At 33.6% G+C, this 7,762-nt stretch overlaps 1 long non-coding RNA gene across 1 annotated transcript; it reads left to right on the top strand.

Moving 5' to 3' along the window:
* Window positions 1-1,965: 1,965 nt before the first annotated feature.
* On the top strand, window positions 1,966-6,535 carry LOC104230814 (uncharacterized). Its single transcript, XR_711949.2, has 3 exons — window positions 1,966-2,146; window positions 4,863-5,254; window positions 6,326-6,535. It is a non-coding gene; the product is annotated as an uncharacterized lncRNA (long non-coding RNA).
* The last annotated feature ends 1,227 nt before the right edge of the window (window positions 6,536-7,762 follow it).

Here is a 7,762-nt window from a genome sequence, read left to right as displayed (position 1 = left end):
TAAAATACAAGTAATGTTCAACAAAAAGGAAACACAGATATTTACTTAATGAAACAGGGGTTTTCCAATAATTAGCACGTGTAAGCACTCGTCACCTCACGTACACGACATTCATATAACAACAATACCAAATCCTAGGGGAGTTCTCCCACACAAGGTTAGACAAGCCATTTACTTTGAACCAGCTCAAATCACTCCGAAATCACGCTCTTGCCACGAGTATCCAACTCCGAAATCACGCTCTTACGGATTATGAACACCCATTCACCTACGAGTCTAACCATACCAAAATCACCAAAATCCGATACCAAAACCTCGACTAAACCCCAAAACTCGGCCTAAGAACTTTTCCTCAATTCCCCCAATTTTTCACACCAAATCCGAAATTAATTGATGAATTTAAGCATAAATTAATGGGATACAATCAAAAAGGGATTAGGAATCATTACCCAATGGTCTTCTCTTCAAAATCCCCACAGAATCGCCGTCCCCCGAGCTCCAATTTGATTTTTCAAGTTATGAACTCAAACCCTTAATTTTTCTTATATTTGCCCAGTGATTTCTGCTTCTGCGATCATGGGAACGTATCTGTAGTCCCGCTTCTGCGGCTGGGGACCCGCACCTACGAGATTTCATTAAACACCAAGGAGCGGCACCTGCGCTCCACTCTTCGCAGATGTGTTTCCGCTTCTGCGGTCCCTGAGCCACATCTGCGACCTGTGCCCATACGCCTTAGTCCGCACGTACGAATTCCAACCTGCTTCTGCGGCACCGCACCTATGATCCTAGCTTCGCAGGTGCGAAACCAACAGGTTCAGCAAAGTTCAAAAATTCCTAAGTCCAATTCAATTTCTGTCAAGCATCCGAATTTCACCCGAGGCCCTCGGGACCTCAACCAAACATACCAACCAATCCTAAAGCATTTACGGACTCAGTCTAACTCTCAAATCACATTAAACAATGCTAAAACCACAAATCACCCTCCAATCCAAGCCAAATGAACTTGAAACCTCAAGAATTCTACAACCGATGCCGAAACCAACCAGCCCATGTCCGATTGACCCCAAATTTTGCACACAAGTCATATTCAATACTACAAGGCTATTCCAACTTTCGGAATCAGATTCCGACCCCGATATCAAAATCTCACTATCGGTCTGGAAACATCAAAAACTCAACTTTCGGCATTTCAAGCCTAAATAAGCTACAGACCTCCAAAACACAATCCGAACATGTTCCTAAGCCCAAAATCACCCAACGGAGCTAACGGAGTCGACAGAATTTCATTCCGAAACCGTCTTCGCACTGCTCTGATTACAGTCCAAATTCTAAAGCTTAAGCTCTCATTTAGGGGTTAAATGTCCCAAAATGCTCCGAAACTCAAAACGAATCTTCCCGGCAAATCATAATAGCAAAAATAAATATGGAAAAACAGTTAATAGGGATCGGGGCGGTAACTCTCAAAATGACCGGCCGGGTCGTTACAGTTTTGATTACTTCTGAATATGCAATGAATTGCATTCACCGCTCACCAGTATATACTATATAGAATTGCTACTTTAGAAACTTCTCATGCTCACCTCTTCTTTTCCTTTCTCTGACGTAGTAAACTCACATTTCACTACAATATTTTTACCTATAGCCACACTAATTATAGACAACACTCAAAAGTGTTGCCAAAAGTAGCTATATATGTGCTTATAAAGCGTGATCTTTGACTAGAGTCTTTGGACATATTTTTTAATACCACACTTAAAAAGTGTGCTCCTATAATATAAAGATAACACTTCTTAAGTGTTGCCAATTTACAAATTATTTTGCAACGCTTCTTAGTTATAATGCAACATTTTTGAAGAGTTGTTATATTCTAATACTAAATGTAACACTTTATAAGCGTAACCTAAAAATTTGTTATAAAAATTTTCTCTCTAGATTTCCCAAATGTACAGTTAATTAAAATATTCCCAACTACCCCCCCCCATTACTCAGACGGCAAAGAAATCCAAGAATACTACCGCTGCTTCTTTTTTCCCAAAATCTTTCCCAATTCTTTTTTCCTTACTTCACCCTAACTTTATTACTTCTTTTCCGCCGCTGCTGGCTTTTCAGTATCTCACTCTAGCAGATCTCCATCCTTTCTCGATTGGTTAGTATTTCTTTTACTCAAAGGTTTTCCGTGTTTTTTTCGATTTCTGATGAAAAAATAATCTTCTATTATGTATATACCTGGGTATGTTGGTATAGTCTTCATTTTATACTCAATGTTTTAACTTTTTTCTAATTTCAGATTCTTGGGCTGAAAATAAGTAATTTTATTTTGTTTAATTTCTGAGTATCAAAGTTTTAGTTTTTTTTTTTACTAATTTCAAATTCTTGGGTTGAAAAAGAGTAATCTTTGCTATTTGATTTTTGGTATATTAGAATGGTGTTCCTTCTTATACTTAAAGTCTCAATTTGTCTAGCTTCTTATTGAATTATTTTTATGGCTGATAAAAGTGAATTTTTTTTTTTGCACTATTACTAGATATCTTTGTATAGTCTTTATTTTATACTCAAAATTTTTAATTTTTTTCAATTTTAGATTATTGGACTTAAATAAGTATTTTTTATGTTTAATTTTTGGTTATCAACGTTTTTGGTTTTATCCTTGTTTATATTCTTGAGTTGAAAAATAAGTTATCTTTTTGTTTGATTTTGGGTATCAAAGCTTTAATCGGGTTTTGCAATGTATACGTTTACTGAGATTTGCATTCGATCTAATTATACTGGAAAGTTTCACAAGTAGGGCGTTATTTAGCTTGAGTTTTCAAAATATTTTTAAATTGTTTCTAAATTTGGTGGTTATTTTGACTTAATTTCAGTTGTACAACCACTTTGTTTTACATTTTACTTGAATCATTGCGCAAGAATTTTGTGAAACTGATCTAGAGTTACTTTGACCAAATAAGCATGGTTGATGTGATTTTCTAGCTTGCTCGTTAATTTTGTGGGTGAGACTTCATATTTAAAGGTTTTATTTAATGATTGATCCTCTGGGCAATTTGATTGTGCAAATTAGCTAAAATATTCATGTAAAATGATTATCTTTTGAGTCTAAGAGTTCATAGTTTGTAGTTATTTATGGCTGCAAATTGTTTCACCAAAATGTAATGGTGGCAAACTATTAGAATGTTGTTAAAGATGCTCAATAATATTTAATTATTGGATATGGTTGTATAGTTTTTCTTGTATTTTTTTATAAAATAAGTTGCTTCATTGAAAGCATCAAGCAGAGATGATTTTGATAGGATCTGGGAGCTAGCCAATAACCAAAAAATAGAGATGTTAACCCCATTAGAAGATGTTATGATAGGACTTAGGAGCTAGCCAATAATAAAAAAATATACCTTAAAGAGGCTACTCTAGAGTGAGAAAGCTCAAAAAATCTAAAAAACCGTAGAATTATTTACGTAAAACTATTTGGACTAACAAAAAAGACTAAGCAAACATCTGGCTTTTAGCGAGTCGATTAGAGTTGAGACTCCATGAAAACATCTGAGGTTGCTTTAGTCCATAGGCACCAAAAAATACAAGCTGGTAGCATCCTCCAGGTGTCCCTGATAGCCCTATCAACTCTCGAAAGACTCCAGCTCTCGACAACATCTCTGATATTTTGTGGAATCACCCTTTGAGATTGAATAAAGCTAGAAACATATGTACATTTATACAGCTACGGCACAATGCAATAATAGATGGTTAACTGATTCTAAACTTCCTGGGCATAGGTTGCATCTGTTTAACAAACTGGAAGCTTCTCCTACGTAGGTTGTCCTGTGTTAGACAAGCATTCTTTACTGCTAACCATCTGAAACATATCACTTTTGGTGGGAGTTTTGTTCTCCAAATTAGTTTCTATGGCCAAGAAACTTCATATTAAGGTCTGGGAATGCGATAAACTAATTGTCAAAACAAATGAAGCTACAAAGTTTTTGGACTTATGATTCTAACAGTTAGAAAATAGAGTTCTTAGGGGTTGTCTATCCCTTGTTAGTTCTAGACAATTAACTCTAAGAAGAAGCTCTTGCTCGTATTGTTTTAGTGTTGGGGCGGGGCGAAATATTTCATTTATTATTGAGTAGTCTGTAGAAGACTATTTTATTTCTTTCTTTTTCTTTTATGGTGCTTGACTCGCTTCCTGAATTTCTAATTTCTGCCACAACCAACATTCTTAGATGATTGTTACAGCACAATATGGTATATAATGCAAACAGTTTACAAGTAAATTTAGTGGCAACACTCAAATGCATAATGACAAATTTTGTAGTGAGCTGTGAGAATCGAGTTCAAATCAAACAGATTGAAACATGACTGAGTGAAACAGGTGTAAGTGCTTCAGGTTTCTAGGCATTTAGCTGCTTTTCACTAATTTGCATAGTTCTGAGTATGCCTGTAGATGGATCATTATCAAACTGATTTTTTATTTGTTTAATAACTCCTCTTTGTTCTATTTATACAACACTATTTATTCTAGTAGTGGAACAATTTTCTCCTTTAACGATAATTTTAGTATGTTTTAAATATTTTTGACTATAAACTTGTGGAGGAACAGGGTTATGAGCTTGCTGAAGCTTTTCCTCTATAAAACTGTACTTGTTGCAAGATCACTGAAGGAATACAACAAGCCCATAACCTTTTTCCTCTGCGAACCTTCTGTGGTCATTATTTTCTTATCTTCTTTGCAATTTTGTTGTGTGTTTCTTCCCTTCGATTGAAGGGATTTTCACATAAAGAACATTAATCTAACTTGACTTATTGAAACTTATTTTAGTGTTCATTCTATCTTGACATGTAAGTGATGTTCAGTAATATTATTTTTTTGTCAGTCTGAACTTCAAAATCATCAAAGTTCCGGAGAAACACCAGATGATGCATTTACGGTTGTGTTTGGAAAGGAGCAGCTTGGTCGGATTAGATGCTATGGTAGATCGGTCATATAAACTCTCTGAAAAAAGATGAGGAAATCAACAAGCTTAAACAAAATCATGCTAATGAAATAACTTCTCTGAAGGAAGAAATGCAGGAAGTGATGAGAGAAGAAATGCGAAACTTTTTTATTCAGTTGGTACAAAATAACCTTGGACTAGATATTCATGATATACAATGGTGTGTCGGAACTAATCTTCCTTCACCTGTTGATGCAAGTAGTGCACGAGCAATGAGAGGCCAAAATCTACCACATTCGTCTAGCTTAACTCATGCTCCAAGTCTTAAAAAGGTATTTATATTTCACACTCGAAAAATACCTCAGGTTAACTTACAAGACCATGTTTTTCTAAATTATTTGCTTTTTTTAGAAGGTAAACTATTTGCTTTTGATGGTTGTGTTACATAATAACATGAGTTATGAATGAGCGGAAGGAAAATATGTTTCAGGAATAGAATTTATTTTTTGTAAGTGATTGTTAAAATGTCCTAGGATACCAAGTGAGCCATCTGGATAAAGATTAAATCTTTTACTGGCTTTTAGCTACTTGATTTGCTTTTTTGTATTTTCAAATCATGAAATTAATCATGTACTTTAACTTGTTATCTATATCTGTTTTTTTCTCCCATTTATTGGTATGTAGTGTCAGATTGTTGGTATATATATGCTAATAATACAAAGAGGTGAATAGGACTATAAAATATTGTATGAAATGGCTTGATATTTTAAATTAAATATCGAAAAGCTACTTGAATTTGATGCATGCACCCTTCTTGTACAGGAATTTGCTTATCTATAGTCGTTTTGGAGCAGATTGTCACAGATTAAAACATTAGGACTGCTTTCATTGAGGATCAGTCAATTTTCTTGTCTTATGGACAATCAGTGTTATCAAAGGTGACAATCGCGAAAAACCTCTAAGATCTGTTGGAGAAAATTTATCATTTAACTAAAGAAGAATTAAGGCTACGTGAAGATGGTATGTTGTGAATCCTGTGATAGGATTCATGCATATAACATTTCTTTGTGGTTGTCAATAGCCATTCCACGTCTTCAACAACCGATTCTCGAATCACCCTTGGATTCCTCTAGTTGGGTTATAAACACCTTATTCGTTCTTCAACAACCGATTCTCGAATCACCCTTGAATTCCTCTAGTTGGGTTATAGACACCTTATTCGTTTTTTTATTGGGTTTGAGACTCTGTTTATACAAGCTTATGAAGATATTTAATGATTCTTATTTTTTTCCGGATCTACATACTACTTATATGCATATGCTACATACTCAGTCTAGGCAAAGTTCTCTGCATACTATATGTAAGTTTTTTTCCTAATTTTTAATTTTATTTTGAATGTGTAGGAAAATGCGGGTGATGCAACTGGAAGTGGTGGCCACAAATCAATTTGACCTATTGAAGCGAATGGGGAAGACTTTTTGAAGAATTGTGATGTTTATTATTATTGATACTTATATGAATAAATTTTGTTTTGTAGCATTTATTGCTAGTGAACATGAAACAGTGTTTTATTAGTATGGGCAATACTACACAAATTATATTTTTTTGTTCAAGTTTATTTTAAGTATATGTATTTGACCTATTTTTATTTTGTTACTTATTATCTTATTTAATGCTTGAGATCATATTGTATATGCTTGAAACAAATGTGAATACAGAATTTATTGTAGGCAACTAAAAATTTTAAACACACAATTGTGGCAAATATAAATATTTTAAAAATGATTTTAACGCGTACACAAAATTGTCATGATTAGAAAATGTGGTCATAGGGATTGGCAATTTGGCGCTATGATTGATGACTGGTGCTTTAGAAGCCATGTATTAAAAATGTGGTCTATAAGGAACCAAAGACCATGCTTCAAACATGTAGCTTTACGTCATAAAAGCGTACCTATAAGAGAAAATATAAGCGTAGTTTTTTTACCGCATTGGCCACACTTTTAAAGCGTGGCTTCCAAGGCGACGCGTGATAAGCGTGGCCATAGGTCAAAGGTTACGGTTCTTTAGGCCACCCCCGTAAAAGCGTAGCCTAAAGGCGTAAAGTTTTGCCTTTGATCAAATACTATACTTCTTGACATCTTAGGCCACACTTTTCAGGGGTGGCTGGAGGTCTTAAATGTTATAGTGTAGGGAGAATTTCTTAAAGCTTGCCACCTACTTAATGACTTAAGAGTCATCTTAAGTTATAAGGGGGACTCCCACGTTTTGGGAGGGGGATTTTTAGTCTTATCTGATAATTTATTAGTTAACTAGGTAATATATCGTTACTCGGTAATTAATTAATTACCCGCAAAATTAAGAATTATCTCAATTTACTTAAAATATTACTCTCTTTTAATACACTTTATACCCTACTATCATGGTCATGTGATATCATATAAAATAAATACATACACTATTATTTCATTTAAACATCCATGTAAATATATATATTCTCAACTTATAGTTTTCCTAACCTCATATAAAGAGTTCAAATTTACGTACATTTAATTCTTAAAATGTTAAAAAGATAACCTTCTTTTCTTGTGAGAAAATAATTTCTATCTTTACAAAAAAGAAAATCTCGTAAACTTTCTTATATTATATGTATAATTTAAAACATATACGAAAGTAGTGATATTAATAACTAAATATATAAAATCATATTTTTCAAACTATTTTTTTCTTTACAAAAAAAAAAAGTTTCACTCAAAATACCATATATATATATATATATATATATATATATATATATATATATATATATATATATATAACGATATCAAAGTTGTTAAACT

This window comes from Nicotiana sylvestris, chromosome 9 (genome assembly GCF_000393655.2).
Source record: "Nicotiana sylvestris chromosome 9, ASM39365v2, whole genome shotgun sequence".
Lineage (NCBI taxonomy): Eukaryota > Viridiplantae > Streptophyta > Magnoliopsida > Solanales > Solanaceae > Nicotiana > Nicotiana sylvestris.
This window is presented reverse-complemented; position numbering and strand designations above follow the sequence as displayed.